Source organism: Panulirus ornatus, chromosome 30 (genome assembly GCF_036320965.1).
Source record: "Panulirus ornatus isolate Po-2019 chromosome 30, ASM3632096v1, whole genome shotgun sequence".
In the NCBI taxonomy this organism is placed as follows: domain Eukaryota; kingdom Metazoa; phylum Arthropoda; class Malacostraca; order Decapoda; family Palinuridae; genus Panulirus; species Panulirus ornatus.
In genome coordinates, this window is record NC_092253.1 from 22,625,309 (window position 1) to 22,643,039 (window position 17,731).

Genomic DNA, 17,731 nt, shown 5'->3' on the forward strand with positions numbered 1-17,731 from the left:
GGGAAGGAGTAGCAGTACTCCTGAAACAGGAGTTGTGGGAGTATGTGATAGAATGTAAGAAAGTAAATTCTCGATTAATATGGGTAATACTGAAAGTTGATGGAGAGAGGTGGGTGATTATTGGTGCATATGCACCTGGGCATGAGAAGAAAGATCATGAGAGGCAAGTGTTTTGGGAGCAGCTGAATGAGTGTGTTAGTGGTTTTGATGCACGAGACCGGGTTATAGTGATGGGTGATTTGAATGCAAAGGTGAGTAATGGGGCAGTTGAGGGAATAATTGGTATACATGGGGTGTTCAGTGTTGTAAATGGAAATGGTGAAGAGCTTGTAGATTTATGTGCTGAAAAAGGTCTGGTGATTGGGAATACCTGGTTTAAAAAGCGAGATATACATAAGTATACGTATGTAAGTAGGAGAGATGGCCAGAGAGCGTTATTGAATTACGTGTTAATTGACAGGCGCGCGAAAGAGAGACTTTTGGATGTTAATGTGCTGAGAGGTGCAACTGGAGGGATGTCTGATCATTATCTTGTGGAGGCTAAGGTGAAGATTTGTATGGGTTTTCAGAAAAGAAGAGTGAATGTTGGGGTGAAGAGGGTGGTGAGAGTAAGTGAGCTTGGGAAGGAGACTTGTGTGAGGAAGTACCAGGAGAGACTGAGTACAGAATGGAAAAAGGTGAGAACAATGGAAGTAAGGGGAGTGGGGGAGGAATGGGATGTATTTAGGGAATCAGTGATGGATTGCGCAAAAGATGCTTGTGGCATGAGAAGAGTGGGAGGTGGGTTGATTAGAAAGGGTAGTGAGTGGTGGGATAAAGAAGTAAGATTATTAGTGAAAGAGAAGAGAGAGGCATTTGGACGATTTTTGCAGGGAAAAAATGCAATTGAGTGGGAGATGTATAAAAGAAAGAGACAGGAGGTCAAGAGAAAGGTGCAAGAGGTGAAAAAAAAGGGCAAATGAGAGTTGGGGTGAGAGAGTATCATTAAATTTTAGTGAAAATAAAAAGATGTTCTGGAAGGAGGTAAATAAAGTGCGTAAGACAAGGGAGCAAATGGGAACTTCAGTGAAGGGCGCAAATGGGGAGGTGATAACAAGTAGTGGTGATGTGAGAAGGAGATGGAGTGAGTATTTTGAAGGTTTGTTGAATGTGTTTGATGATAGAGTGGCAGATATAGGGTGTTTTGGTCGAGGTGGTGTGCAAAGTGAGAGGGTTAGGGAAAATGATTTGGTAAACAGAGAAGAGGTAGTAAAAGCTTTGCGGAAGATGAAAGCCGGCAAGGCAGCAGGTTTGGATGGTATTGCAGTGGAATTTATTAAAAAAAGGGGGTGACTGTATTATTGACTGGTTGGTAAGGTTATTTAATGTATGTATGACTCATGGTGAGGTGCCTGAGGATTGGCGGAATGCGTGCATAGTGCCATTGTACAAAGGGAAAGGAGATAAGAGTGAGTGCTCAAATTACAGAGGTATAAGTTTGTTGAGTATTCCTGGTAAATTATATGGGAGGATATTGACTGAGAGGGTGAAGGCATGTACAGAGCATCAGATTGGGGAAGAGCAGTGTGGTTTCAGAAGTGGTAGAGGATGTGTGGATCAGGTGTTTGCTTTGAAGAATGTATGTGAGAAATACTTAGAAAAGCAAATGGATTTGTATGTAGCATTTATGGATCTGGAGAAGGCATATGATAGAGTTGATAGAGATGCTCTGTGGAAGGTATTAAGAATATATGGTGTGGGAGGCAAGTTGTTAGAAGCAGTGAAAAGTTTTTATCGAGGATGTAAGGCATGTGTACGTGTAGGAAGAGAGGAAAGTGATTGGTTCTCAGTGAATGTAGGTTTGCGGCAGGGGTGTGTGATGTCTCCATAGTTGTTTAATTTGTTTATGGATGGGGTTGTTAGGGAGGTGCATGCAAGAGTTTTGGAAAGAGGGGCAAGTATGAAGTCTGTTGGGGATGAGAGAGCTTGGGAAGTGAGTCAGTTGTTGTTCGCTGATGATACAGCGCTGGTGGCTGATTCATGTGAGAAACTGCAGAAGCTGGTGACTGAGTTTGGTAAAGTGTGTGAAAGAAGAAAGTTAAGAGTAAATGTGAATAAGAGCAAGGTTATTAGGTACAGTAGGGTTGAGGGTCAAGTCAATTGGGAGGTAAGTTTGAATGGAGAAAAACTGGAGGAAGTAAAGTGTTTTAGATATCTGGGAGTGAAAAAGATTTTGTGTGATCGGGGCCTGAACATGCAGGAGGGTGAAAGGAGGGCAAGGAATAGAGTGAATTGGATCGATGTGGTATACCGGGATGACGTGCTGTCAGTGGATTGAATCAGGGCATGTGAAGCGTCTGGGGTAAACCATGGAAAGCTGTGTAGGTATGTATATTTGCGTGTGTGGACGTATGTATATACATGTGTATGGGGGTGGGTTGGGCCATTTCTTTCATCTGTTTCCTTGCGCTACCTCGCAAACGCGGGAGACAGCGACAAAGCAAAAAAAGAAAAAAAAAAAAAAATATATATATATATATATATATATATATATATATATATATATATAATTGCAAAATAAGCAGTGATTAATGGTTCAGCGATTATGGGTCTAATTTTGTCTGTGTGGAATCTTTCCCTGCATAACAGATCTGTTGGAGAATAGCGACTTCGACCCTGGGAGAGGCTCAGTGAGTGGCTGGCCACTGGTGACGAAAAGCCAGGCCGTGACGATATATTTATTGTAGTGTGTTATTGTAACCTAATCTCTCATCTCTGTTATTTTCTTACATGACTTCTTGTATTATTGCTTGGAAAAGTGTATTGTAAAGGAGAGTATTTCATGCAGACCTAATTGATTTTTAATGTAAAGATTTTTAGAATTTACTTTAGATATGGCTAGTCCTTGCAAGTAATCCAGAATGCGTCATTAATAACACTCACAGATTACACAAAGATTGTAACTGGTCGGACTCTGTGAACAGTATGGGTATATTTGGCATTGATAATGATGATAAAGGTCATTAACAGCCTTTAATATAACGTTTCAAGTCCTCATTAAGTATGCATCGAGAATATATTGATGGCCATTTATTTCGTACACTCATATGTTTCCTAATTACGCCGAATATCACTCGTTACGATAGGCCATTTATTATGTCATCTATTTCATGTGATCGGTAATATATATATATATATATATATATATATATATATATATATATATATATATATATATATATATATATATATGTCGCAAGAGGTGAAAAAAAGGGCAAATGAGAGTTGGGGTGAGAGAGTATCATTAAATTTTAGGGAGAATAAAAAGATGTTCTGGAAGGAGGTAAATAAAGTGCGTAAGACAAGGGAGCAAATGGGAACTTCAGTGAAGGGCGCAAATGGGGAGGTGATAACAAGTAGTGGTGATGTGAGAAGGAGATGGAGTGAGTATTTTGAAGGTTTATTGAATGTGTTTGATGATAGAGTGGCAGATATAGGGTGTTTTGGTCGAGGTGGTGTGCAAAGTGAGAGGGTTAGGGAAAATTATTTGCTTTGCGGAAGATGAAAGCCGGCAAGGCAGCAGGTTTGGATGGTATTGCAGTGGAATTTATTAAAAAAGGGGGTGACTGTATTGTTGACTGGTTGGTAAGGTTATTTAATGTATGTATGAGGTGCCTGAGGATTGGCGGAATGCGTGCATAGTGCCATTGTACAAAGGCAAAGGGGATAAGAGTGAGTGCTCAAATTACAGAGGTATAAGTTTGTTGAGTATTCCTGGTAAATTATATGGGAGGATATTGATTGAGAGGGTGAAGGCATGTACAGAGCATCAGATTGGAGAAGAGCAGTGTGGTTTCAGAAGTGGTAGAGGATGTGTGGATCAGGTGTTTGCTTTGAAGAATGTATGTGAGAAATACTTAGAAAAGCAAATGGATTTGTATGTAGCATTTATGGATCTGGAGAAGGCATATGATAGAGTTGATAGAGATGCTCTGTGGAAGGTATTAAGAATATATGGTGTGGGAGGAAAGTTGTTAGAAGCAGTGAAAAGTTTTTATCGAGGATGTAAGGCATGTGTACGTGTAGGAAGAGAGGAAAGTGATTGGTTCTCAGTGAATGTAGGTTTGCGGCAGGGGTGTGTGATGTCTCCATGGTTGTTTAATTTGTTTATGGATGTGGTTGTTAGGGAGGTGAATGCAAGAGTTTTGGAAAGAGGGGCAAGTATGAAGTCTGTTGGGGATGAGAGAGCTTGGGAAGTGAGTCAGTTGTTGTTCGCTGATGATACAGCGCTGGTGGCTGATTCATGTGAGAAACTGCAGAAGCTGGTGACTGAGTTTGGTAAAGTGTGTGAAAGAAGAAAGTTAAGAGTAAATGTGAATAAGAGCAAGGTTATTAGGTACAGTAGGGTTGAGGGTCAAGTCAGTTGGGAGGTGAGTTTGAATGGAGAAAAACTGGAGGAAGTGAAGTGTTTTAGATATCTGGGAGTGGATCTGGCAGCGGATGGAACCATGGAAGCGGAAGTGGATCATAGGGTGGGGGAGGGGGCGAAAATTTTGGGAGCCTTGAAGAATGTGTGGAAGTCGAGAACATTATCTCGGAAAGCAAAAATGGGTATGTTTGAAGGAATAGTGGTTCCAACAATGTTGTATGGTTGCGAGGCGTGGGCTATGGATATAGTTGTGCGCAGGAGGATGGATGTGCTGGAAATGAGATGTTTGAGGACAATATGTGATGTGAGGTGGTTTGATCGAGTAAGTAACGTAAGGGTAAGAGAGATGTGTGGAAATAAAAAGAGCGTGGTTGAGAGAGCAGAAGAGGGTGTTTTGAAATGGTTCGGGCACATGGAGAGAATGAGTGAGGAAATATTGAGCAAGAGAATATGTGTCGGAGGTGGAGGGAACGAGGAGAAGAGGGAGAACAAATTGGAGGTGGAAAGATGGAGTGAAAAAGATTTTGTGTGATCGGGGCCTGAACATGCAGGAGGGTGAAAGGAGGGCAAGGAATAGAGTGAATTGGAGCGATGTGGTATACCGGGGTTGACGTGCTGGCAGTGGATTGAATCAAGGCATGTGAAGCGTTTGGGGTAAACCATGGAAAGCTGTGTAGGTATGTATATTTGCGTGTGTGGACGTATGTATATACATGTGTATGGGGGTGGGTTGGGCCATTTCTTTCGTCTGTTTCCTTGCGCTACCTCGCAAACGCGGGAGACAGCGGCAAAAAAAAAGAAAAAAAAAAGAATATACATATATGTATATATATATATATATATATATATATATATATATATATATATATATATATATATATATATATCTTTCAAACTATTCGCCATTTCCCGCATTTGCGAGGTAGCATTAAGGACAGAGGACTGGGCCTTTGAGGGAATATTCTCACCTGGCCCCCTTTTCTGTTCCTTCTTTTGGAAAAAAAAGAAAAAAAAAGGGGGGGATTTCCAGCCCCCCGTTCCCTTCCCTTTTAGTATATATATATATATATATATATATATATATATATATATATATATATATATATATATATATATATATATATATATATATACACACACACACACACACGTCAGTTTTACGAATGAGAAGGATTTGCTTGTAGTTACGGTCCTTAGTAATGCTTCAGTATTATGAGTCTCGTTTATTTCTTGTTGATAATCTTTAACCTCAGCATTTAAGAGCAGTTGAATGTCTGCCACTACCACTGGCTAGTTTATTGCGGCGGTCAATGTCATCATGTGAACGGTTGCGCGAATAGGTTTGCAAAGGTCACAAAGGATCGGTCGGTAAGGTTTCAGTTTAAGGGCATCGCTGAAATATCATGGATTTTGATCAGCTTTGATGTGTATGAATGGTAAATATTCACGTAGTGAGCTGAGCTTTGATATGTGTCAAGGTTAAGAATTGACAAAAGTGGGTAGGGCTTTGAATCAGAGGGGGAAACTGTGGGGACAAAAGCACTTTATATCCTTTATATCATCATTTGACAGTGACCGAGAATCTACTGCGGATAACGAAGACCAAGATCCACTTAGCCCTAGGGTTCTGATTTAGTGGAGTTTCATTCGGTTTGAAACTATTAAATTATGTGCAAACGAAGGTGTAAGATTCATTGCCGTCTTGTTAATGTGATGTTACAAGTATATTTTGCCTAGTCTCAGCCGCAACACTCGTTGTCCATGGCCAGACAGGTAATGGCACCAGAAATATAGATAATTACATCATATAAATGAAATAAGACAGTTAATGCTACTCAGTCCATCCAATATTTTGACTTTGAAACCAACAACAACAAAATCCTTCAGTAGTATAGACCCTTGGATACGTCTCATGTACGAACTTCACACATACATACATACGCTACAAGTTCATAAAAAGCATTGAAATTTCCATTGTTTTATTGCCTGAATTAATTAATCTGTATTCGTTCAATTAGACGTTAACCAGCCAGCGTGTCTAAACGGGGCGTTTCAGAAATATACCTAGTGAATGACGGTCTTGATCGTTGTAAATTACAAATTAGTCGATATCTTTGTTTCATAAATTCTTTCTTTCACCCATCAAAACAACTTTTTATTTACCTAATCCCACATTTTAGTAAAACATCCTCGCCCGATCCAGTTATCCAGTAACGAATGCTTGGTCTTTTAGGAAGAATAACAATAGCGTTATTTACCCTCACCCACACTAAATTATCTTCATGTATTATAGGGATTCTATAAAGTGTCAAGAGTTTTATGAAGATCCGTAAATTTTTCGGTAATAAGCCTAAACTGATGCTGTATCGGGTTGGTCATACCCCAGACCCCAAGTTGCTTTATTAGTTATACTTAGGGTCTAGGGAAAAAAAATCCGTACATTTTTGTCTAACACAGTAGGTAGAGCAAAATGCCAAAGGCTATAGGTACTTATGGCTTTTGTTAGAGTGTCAGCCAGAGTTGAAGCCTTATCTAATTAACATTGCTAAATAGTTACCAAACTTCAACACTAATTTATTCATTTTCCTTGTGCCAACTTATTAGAGGATTTATAGACTCTACATAGTGAAGGAAAGGTTTTGCAATCATCATTTTAACAAAAATGTATTCTGATATACGAAAAATTTAATTTCAACATGGTAGAAATTTGCCTCTGCACTGGTCGAATGAGATCTCGTTAGCGTGTGTCGATAGTTGTCGTATTATTGTGTCGATTTTCTTTCTTTTAAGCTTATCATTTACCTAGTTTTTCCCCTCTCTCTTGGTGATAACTTTAAGATTTTTTACAATTTTTTTTTAAGTTTTTAGACTATAAAAGCGTAAAATTGACTTTAAAAAAGGTTTACACTGGAAGGAAACAGTTTGCTCATACCTGGCCTGAAAATTCGAGCAGTGCGCATGTGCGGCTGGTAGTGAGGCCTGGACATGGAGTTGGACGTATCGGTGAAGGATAGTTCATTAATATTTCTATAAATGTCGGCAGTCGTCCTTGATCTAAGTGTTGATAGTGAAATAATGAGTGATAATTAACCCCTGATCGCGAGGGCAGTGATGAGGATTTCCGACAAATCATAATTTTGTGGTCAAAACAAGTGGCATATATGTTCCCTGGACGGTAATGTCAGTACACCGTAGGCGAACGTCACGTTGGTGGATGTCGGGAGGCGTCATTCGCCCAGAGGAATTACTCCAGCTCCCCAAGGTACGTTAAGTAATGATGGGCTTAACTACTACATAACATTCATGGGATTTATGTGTTCACTGTCTCTCCTTTTAAGGATTAATCGACTGAGCATGTAGACGAAAAATCGTGTCGTCGAATTGCTATAAAGATATATTCTTGCGTACAGAAATGATTAATTTCCTTGAAAGTTTGAAAATATTTATTGTACTTAATTGCAACAGTCTGGTGCAAGGAAAGTATAGAATTAGTACAAAGTACAGATACAAAATGGTGAAAGGAAAGTATAGAACTAGTACAAAGTACAGAATGATGCAAGGAAGAAAAGTATGGAATTACCTAGGATCAAAGTTGTGCAAGGAAACTATAGAATTACCTAGTGCTCATCTAACAAGTTTGTCAGTATGAGTTAGCGCCGTGTCTTTTTGGTGGGCTACCCAACAGCTTTCTAATTGCCTGCGTTTCACTTTACGTCTTTCACATTCTTCCGTTCACCTTGTACTTTACCTCCCAGTTTATCCCATTGGCCCAATAACCTCCTCTTTGTCAGACAGGAACAACGATATGGCGAAAGGGAACGAAAATACGCGGGTTCTCAAATATAACAAGTGTTCGTCAGAAATATGAACGTATTAAAAATACGTTGAAGAAATAAGATTTCAACTCGTCGTTCATCCCATCTACATAGTGGCTCAGTCAGACCCCAAGGGCATTCAAGACGATATATTTTTTTTTTTTTTTTGTTAAGATATATCCTCTAATCTTTTCGCCGTGAATTTCAAGCCGAGATCTCCTTATGTAATGTTGGGCGTGGGCGCCACATTTCTTGACGTTATGTAACTAGGATGTGTGTTGTGTAATGCCTTGTTCCGGATGATGGTGTTATTTCGACGTTTTTCGGACTAACACACTGGGTTGACAGAGTCTTGAGTTTATTCATTGTTTTATTTACTATTTGTACAAACGAATGTATCATGATCAGTTCCCGGTCATATGTTGTTTAGCGTCAATAACACTCTGGTGTTGGATGACCGTGGCGAAAAAAAAATAATGATTCTACGGTGCAGTTTGTCCTTAAATGATATTTTACCGACACGTCCAAGTTCTCATTGAACGATAGTTTGTCTTTGAATGTCATACATCGTAAGTGAGACGACCCAAGTAACACAGGGCTGGGTGTGCCGTCTGACGATACATCGGCTACTATCTGGTTACCTTGACTTTTGACTCTAGCCTTGAAAGCACGAGCAAATATTCCTCGGGTATTACGAGTGTAAATCACTGTAGTTGTCTCATAACCTGAGATTATTTCTCTTGTAAACGTATTCTAGCATGCCCTCAGTAGTCAGGTTGCCCAGATTGTACATTTATTTAATTATAGTTGCCACAGGACCCTTATCTAAGAAGCATCAGCATCTCAAAGGCTGTGCTAGTTTTAGTAGCAGGGAAATGATGGATTCCTTTGGAGTGATAAGTTTTATATAAAGAGACAGTACTTCCGGAGATACAATCTTACTAAAGGTAACTTTTTCACTTTTGATGTAACTTCGTGCAGGTGGAGTCGGTAACAACCCATATTTACATATATAATTATTGGAAAGGATCACAAATTTGCGCGTGATCAAGATAATCCTATGAGTCCACGGGGAAAATGAAACACGAAAAGTTCCCAAGTGCACTTTCGTGTAATAATCACATCATTAGGGGAGACACAGGAGAAAAATATAACAGTTGATATACATCGAGAGACGAAGCTAGGACGCCATTTAGTAAACGTGATTGTGCTTTTGGAAAATCACGTTTACTAAATGGTGTTATAGCTTCGTCTCTTCGATGTATATCAACTGACTGTTATATTTTTCTCTTGTGTCTCCCCTGATGATGTGATTATTACACGAAAGTGCACTTGGGAAGTTTTCGTGTTTCATTTTCCCCGTGGACTCATAGGAATATATGATTATGTATAATTGCGTAAAGATGCATCGCACTTGCGACACATGCGAGACATGGTACATTATATTTATTCGTCTTTACGGTGCGTTGTCGTTTCGGACGAGGCTGTCTATCTATCTCCAGTCCATCAACAATTAGTATGTCAGTTTTCAGCGAGTGTGGGATACCATCTATAGTTATGACAGGAGGTACCATTATGGGTGATTCCGATGCTATCATCCCTGAGTGACCGAGGGGGTGCCAGTGCGAATGAGCACCTTACGTATTATTCCCCTTTAAATGAGGTCAGTGAGGTATCGCTTTGAGTGAGCGTAGGGGTTACTAGGTACCATCACGAGTATAAGGGGGTATCACTGAGTGTGCAGGGCAATACTCTATTGAAAGGCTGTAGGGGGTACCTGTGTAGAAAATGTAAACAATAACGTTTGTTTGCAATGACGAATGTGTGGCTTTAAGAAATATTTACAAATAAAGACGAATCTAGGGCATTAAGTAATATTTACAAATAAAGACGAGTCTAGGGCTTTAAGTAATATTTACAAATAAAGACGAGTCTAGGGCTTTAAGTAATATTTACAAATAAAGACGAGTCTAGGGCTTTAAGTAATATTTACAAATAAAGACGAATCTAGGGCTTTAAGTAATATTTACAAATAAAGACGAGTCTAGGGCTTTAAGTAATATTTACAAATAAAGACGAATCTAGGGCTTTAAGTAATATTTACGAATAAAGACGAATCTGCGGCTTTAAGTAATATTTACAAATATATTGAAATAAAGACGAATCTGCGGCTTTAAGTAATATTTACAAATAGATTGAAATAAAGACGAATCAGGGGCTTTAGGTGATATTTACAAATAGATTAAAAAATGATGGTTGTAGGGAAATCCTAGGATGTCTTGTATGGCTTTCACCACCCAGGTGTGGGGTGTCGTAAGGACACAGTGTTGTTACTGTGGTTGAGGAGGGACCGCGTGCACACACCACGTGACCATTACGCCCATCGCATCCTAGCCCGGCTAGGCCCTGCCCAGCAACGCTACGGGAAAGGTTAACTTTGTACGACACCTCGAGCACGACGGTACGACGTTACTACGAGGGCAGCGGCCATTCCATATTCGAGGGTCATACCATCGTGCTGAAAAGGGTACACAAAATTGTAATGTCCTTGTCTAGTTTCATCTTGATCTTTGACTTTTTTTTTATTTCGTATGACGGTTGTACTTGGAACGCCTGACGGTACTTAGCCCAGCTACACTGAGGAGCCTTCATTTTGTTCACATTTAGGATACCAATAATTAGTTTGATGTTTAAAACAATTTCTGTAGTATACTAATGCCCCTTCATTACAAAATTTTAGATGTGGAATTGAATAAGTTTTGTACGTGGCAGTCACCAGATATTTGCTGGTTGGCTGTGTGTGGATGAAATCTGTCGTTTGGTTGTGGCTACTTGTGTTTGTGACCACCTGTCGGGTGGCTGTGGCCTGTCGTGTTGCTACTTTCGTATATTCTGTGCATCTTTTTTTTTTTTATTGTGTATAGGGACTGCATCCAAGGTTACCAGCGTCATGTTCCCTTAGGCAGGGCAGTAAATATTGTTGCTGTTAGGGGCTCTTTGTCGGGTCTGTTAGTATGGGTGGGGCTTGTGCGAGGGCCTGCTGTTAGGGATGGAGCCTCTCTGGGGTCTGGTGATGGGGGTTCGTGCTTGTGTGGTGATCTGGTGTGGTCAGAGCTTGTATGGGTTGTAATGGTTTAGTTGGGGTATGTATGGTGATGAGGTGGAGATGAACCTGATATGGGAGTCCAGTAGTAGGGGGGTGGAGCTTTTATGGTGGTCTTCTGGTGGGATGAAGTTTACATGGGGGTTTACTATAGTGGAGGTGTTATGGGGGTCTACTGGTAGGAGTGGAGCTTATATGGAGGTCTGTTGATGGGATGGAGCTTATAATGGGGTCTGATTGTGGGGAAGTAGGACTTGTATGGAGGTCTACAGGTGAGAGTGGAGCTTACATGGGGATCTACCGCCAGAATGAGGTCTGCAGGTCTGGAAGAAGCTGATATGGGGTTTGCTGGTCTTATTGAAGCTTTTAAAGGGATGTGTTGGTATTGATGGAGCTTTATAGGTTCTTATATTGTGGTGGTGCTTGAATGGGGGTGTGCTGGTATGGATGAAGCTTGCATTGGGTGTGCTGGCGTGGATGGGGTATGTATAGGGCTTATACTGATGCGGGTGGAGACTGCATGGGGATTTTACTGGTATGGGTGGGGCTGCATTATGTAATTACAAGGCCGTCTTTAGTACGAGGACCTTGTTCTAATCTTCGACTCTCGTTTCACCCCTCTTTTTCCCCCCTTTTCTAAATGATCCTTCTTGTATTTTACTGCATTGGAAAATTCTTGCCAACTTTGAATAAACCCCAATAGCTGCAGCCGGTCCTCTGTGGCATTCAAATGATTAACCGTACCGAAGCCATCTGCCATCTTATGCAACCCGAGAAAATCTTTGTTATGGTTTCGCGCGCTCGCCCGCCCCAGCAAGGCGTCATCCCGTATGTGGCCTTGTGTGAGCGGCCACTCCCGGGGCGCTAGAGCAATCGCTTCAAGGATTAACGCCGTGGGCCACACAAGGTCCAGGCAGTGACAAGATAAGGTGGGGGGAAATGCTGGTGCTGAAAGGGAGGCAGCAGCGTCCAGCATTTTATGGTTTTATGATTACTGGCAGAGTTTGGCGCCACGCTGCTTCGGTTCATTGTCCATTCATCGCTGGTAATTATTTGCGTCAAATGCACCTAGAACCTGTTTGGTCTTAGAATTAATTTGATCATCAGAGGAAGATATTATGTGATAGGTGGCTGTGATCTTCCGTTGACGGCCTTAAATGACCTTGACAATCGATAACTAAAACCTAATTAATAGTGCAAGTAAAAACAGAAGAGTCGCCATTGTTCAGTGTGTTTCGACAAATGTAGTCGATTGTTATGAACGTTAATGTGTTTTTAGCCTGTATATCGCGCAGTTTCCTTTTTCTGATTATTTTGAAAATTGACAGCCATGGCCCAACAACAACACCAACAACAAACACGCTAATCACACCTGAGTAACTAGTCAGTTGTGGACCAGTCGGACCTAACATCGTGTATAGAGATAATTGCATCTAATTATACGATGGTTAACATGCACTTAACATTCCCGGCTTAATGACCGTTTAGTAAGTACAAGGCACATACACCATACGCTACGTGAGTGACAGTAGAGCAACGTAGCAGCCGAGTGTATGTATAATATATATATATATATATATATATATATATATATATATATATATATATATATATATATATATATATAATGATATGATACGCGCGTGAATGTGGTGCAAAGAATGTGCGCTTTCCTGGAACAAACACAATGCCGTGCTACATCAAGCATTCCAAACCCCTGCCATTAGAGCTGAAGTTATCTATATACGGAACATAGCCTAGTAGTTAGAGCATACAAATGGTAGGGGATTGGAATCCTTAATGTTGGAGGGCATTATGTATTCTGCGAAAGTGTGCGCTCATTGCACTATATTTACGTTCATATATCTCCACGTATATCAGGATGTTAGATTAGATTGCTTGTTACTGGGTAATATGATCTTGACGGAAAATGATCAATCGAGACCCCGTTTCTCGCGGATGTGAAACGAAGGGTTGTCGATTGATATTAATCGAAGAGTCATTTCTCTACTATGGGCAGCATAGCTCAGCGTAATCTAGAGGTTAACTTACCCAGTTCCCAAATGAATGGTAGGAGGGTTTAGTCTTTGCTTTTTGAGAGTTTAAGTGGTTTGGTGAACAGAGAAGAGGTGGTGAAAACCTTGCGGAAGATGAAAAGCGGCAAGATGGCGAGAGTCGATGGTATTGTAGTTGAACTTATTAAGAAAGGTTAAGGAAATTTATTAAGAGAGGTTAAGGAAATGGAAAAGGAAGAGACAAGGGAATGTGTTTACTCATTTTAGAAGTGGAAAACCTGTCTTTTGAAATCTGTCAGGTCATAGTTATTGGGGAAAACATGAGAGGGTAGAGAGTTCCAAAGATCTTGACATGTAGGGTTAGAAGCAGATATCAAAATGGCCCACACTTAAGTTACCAACGGCCACACAGTAATCATGTGACGCAGCAGCTTGCCCAGTATTGCGTGGTCTAGCTAGTGGTGGGGCTACCCAGATAGCCAGCTCTCGGCAATAAACACCAAAGTAATACTTATAGAAGAGGGAATGTAACCCAAGTAGGGAAAGCGGGTCATATTTTGAAGTCAGCTTGAGAAAATTGATAAGCCAGAGTACTTTTGACTTTGTTGAATAAGGATCCAGAGCTAGAATCAACCTAGATGTGAGAACAGACATCCATACAAGGGCGGATCAGTCATTGTATAAACAGAGCAGCTGTTCTGAAGAAGACATAACGACATCTGTTGGGATCTGTCTGTCACAGAGTCCTAGGGCGCCCCACTGGTGACATGGGGTGTGGATAAATGACCCCCCCCCCCCCCCAAGATGAATACCAAGGATTGATCTACCCACCTAGGGTGGGTCAAGGTGGTTTCCGACCGCAGTTCTATGCCATGCCCGACATCGTGTCGAAAATGGGGTTAGGTTAAGTTAGGTGGAGTTATACTTCGGTGAAAGATAACAGTAATAGTCAGTACCTGTATATGTCACTGTTTACCTCACACAGTCTCGCAGTTTATACGATGTTTACGAATTGTATACAAACCTGGGTTATGTGTGGCGAGGTGGCGATGGGAATAAATAAAGGCAGACAGTATGAATTATGTACATGTGTATATATGTATATGTCTGTGTGTGTATATATATGTGTACATTGAGATGTATAGGTATGTATACTTGCGCGTGTGGACGTGTATGTATATACATGTGTATGGGGGTGGGTTGGGCCATTTCTTTCGTCTGTTTCCTTGCGCTACCTCGCAAACGCGGGAGACAGCGACAAAGCAAAATAAATAAAAAAAATAACATTGCGATGTATAGGTATGTATATTTGCGGGTGTGGACGTGTATGTATATACATGTGTATGTGGGTGGGTTGGGGCATTCTTTCGTCCGTTTCCTTGCGCTACCTCGCTAACGCGGGAGACAGCGACAAAGCAAAATAAATAATTATATAGAATATATATATATATATATATATATATATATATATATATATATATATATATATACGGGGCAAATGAAACGCGATAGCGTTAATGAGATGGCCTTGATTAGGGCTTCAGTTAACTTTGCCATTGTGTATAAAAAAGAAAAGAAAATTTAGAATATTCCTTACGTGTTGCCTTGTAGGTAAGGTCACATGAGACTAGAAGGTTTAAGGGATGTGTTGTAGGTAAAGTAAAGATAACACATGGGAAATAAAGAGAATAATAATTATGGCCATGAATAATAATTATGAATATAATGATAATAATTATGAATAATGATTATGATGACTAATGTTCTTTTTTTCGGTTTTTGTTCCTTGCCTGAGATTAAAGGGTTTGCCTTAGAGGCTATGATTTATCGATGGGATGTTCAGATGGATGTGAGCATTTTGGTATCTTACTTCTTTCTGGGTATCTGGAGTTAATTAAAAATCTGACAGCACAGTTTTGGACCTTCCGCATCTGTTTGTTTACTTCATGGTCTGTATTGTGTTTTTGGAGGACTTTGCAAAACAGCATTTGACGCCTCCCACCCAAACCACTTCATCCACCGACCCTGGAATATAAATGAATAGCTTACCCTTCCTTCACACTTCAGCAGCCAGTACTTACAGACCCCCACTCCACCCCGCCTCCAACCACTGGCACAAACATGAAATTAGCTTAAACACATTTACACCGTAATAACCCTGCCAAAAACCGGCCTCCCGGGAACCCAGCCTTAAACACCGCTCTCTGCGCTCCCCTAGACATACACGATTGATGCTTTCTTACCACTGCTTAGAACATGACCCATCATGTCTTCGCCACTACGAACATTGATTCACGAAGATTCCTTCATTTTATTTCCCGTTGTATACTCTATTTCCGTTGAGACCTCTCACGGAGCCCTGTTAATAGTGCTTTATTATTATTATTTTTTTCATTGAGTTGAATTAACCGTGTGTCAGACCAGCCCTGAGCTTCGTCTAGCTCCACTTATTTACGGCGACTAGTCTGCCTCCTGCAGACATTATTGTGCCAACTCGTTTATTTTCGTTTGCGTCACATGTGGGTCACGTTGAGGCAGGTTAGGGTGGGCGAGCCATTGGATGAAGCCTTATGGTTAAGTTAGGTCGACTGGCTTGACTGATTTAGCCCAACGTTGTGTGTGTGTGTGTGTGTCTGTGTGTGTGAGTGTATATATACCCCTTCAAGATGGCGACGGACGCAAGCTTTCCAAACTCTCGCGACCATACGTGATGGAGCCCTGGTGAATCACACTGCAAAAATATCCTTTTTTTTTCGCTTATAAGACTGTATACATTTATGAAATGACATGGACAGAAAATGGGAAATGAACGAGTCTGTAAATTACTGGAGGCCCGCCAGTGCTTCCTCGTCGGCAAAATAAACCCTGAGATTAATTGTTATTGAAAGTGAAATGTACCACAACACTTAGGGTACTGGAAATGAATATGATTGTAAACAAATATGTCGTTGAAATCCGTCCAGCACTCAAATATTTTTTCTCTTAAATATCTTATTTCTAATGACTCGCTTTACTGTATCACTGTACATATGGTAACTCCTTGAATCAGTCTTCTGTTTTATTTGCTCTCACACATTGAATAGATTCATCTGACGTCATTGGAACCATGTCGGGTGTAACAGTAACGATTGGGTTGGTTGGTTTGATATTTGGCCTGCAAGCCGTATATTGCCTGCCAGGAGTTATTTAGGGCCTCAGGTATCATGTTATACACCCACCAATCGAGTAAGCTTGAACACGTAGATCTGCTTCTTGTGTATATATATGGATGCACCTTTGGGGTTCTGGAGGAAATGGAAATGGGTATGATGCTTTAGTAGTATGTGGGAAAAAGATGAAAAATGAAAATAAAAGAAAGAATTGCTTAAATTTGCATATTTCAGTCTCAGATTTGAGTGGCTGATTTGATGGTTTGGGGGCATTGTGTGTAGATATAGATCGGCAGAACTCGGTATAGTGTTTCATGTAATCCATCGTCTTATACCAGGTGAACGGTCCATAGAGTTACTTTCGTTTCCATATTGTTTGAGATTAATTCTCATGTAGCAATAAGCTAATGCGATTTCTGCTCTTGTGTTTCTCTGGAGAGTCGTGTAGTGTTTGAAGAATTGAGTAGGACTTTACTCTTGCCTCGTTTCATTCGGCTTTTCACTTTGCCTTTTATGAATGTTGTACTAAAAGACACTTGCTCACACAGGTAAATGGATCCGAATATGGAGAGAATGCCACACGCAAATCGTTTCGTGTAACGAGTACGGTAGAATATTTCTATTTATTGATATCACAAGATATTCCCTTGCACACTCAGCTGTTAACATCTTCCCCATCACTGCTGCTTCTTACCGTCCACTACCAGCAAACTACCACAGTACTCCTGGTACACCCGATACACTGAGAATAAGATTAGCATCACTGCGAGGAAGAGTTCCAAAGCGTTAGTATTGTCTCAGTTATCCTGGTACAGGGTCGACCACTTGAGGCCCATCACGATACAGCAGCTGTAAGAGGTGAAGCAGTACACGTTGTCGACGTAGGTACAGACTGTATCATGTATAACCATCGCGACCGTACCTACGTGCTGTGCTGTGCTGTGCTGTGTTGTGCTGTGCTGTGCTGTGCTATGCTGTGCTATGCTGTGCTCTGCTCTGCTCTGCTGTGCTGTGCAGTGCTGTGTTGTGCTGTGCTGTGCTGTGCTGTGCTGTGTTGTGCTGTGCTGTGCTGTGCTGTGCTGTGCTGTGCTGTGTTGTGCTGTGCTGTGCTGTGCTGTGCTGTGTTGTGCTGTGCTGTGCTGTGCTGTGTTGTGCTGTGCTGTGCTGTGCTGTGCTGTGCTGTGCTGTGCTGTGCTGTGCTGTGTTGTGCTGTGCTGTGCTGTGTTGTGCTGTGCTGTGCT

At 40.9% G+C, this 17,731-nt stretch overlaps 2 protein-coding genes across 2 annotated transcripts in view; both read left to right on the top strand.

The window, feature by feature from the left end:
* LOC139758480 (uncharacterized) overlaps nucleotides 1–17,731 on the top strand; it is a 229,155-nt gene that overhangs the window by 171,105 nt on the left and 40,319 nt on the right. The window lies entirely within an intron of this gene.
* LOC139758476 (phosphatidylinositol 3,4,5-trisphosphate 3-phosphatase and dual-specificity protein phosphatase PTEN-like) overlaps nucleotides 7,360–17,731 on the top strand; it is a 342,351-nt gene continuing 331,979 nt past the window's right edge. The window contains exon 1 of the mRNA XM_071679944.1: nucleotides 7,360–7,670. The gene's annotated coding sequence lies outside the window, so the exon portion shown is untranslated. The remainder of the gene's footprint in view (nucleotides 7,671–17,731) is intronic.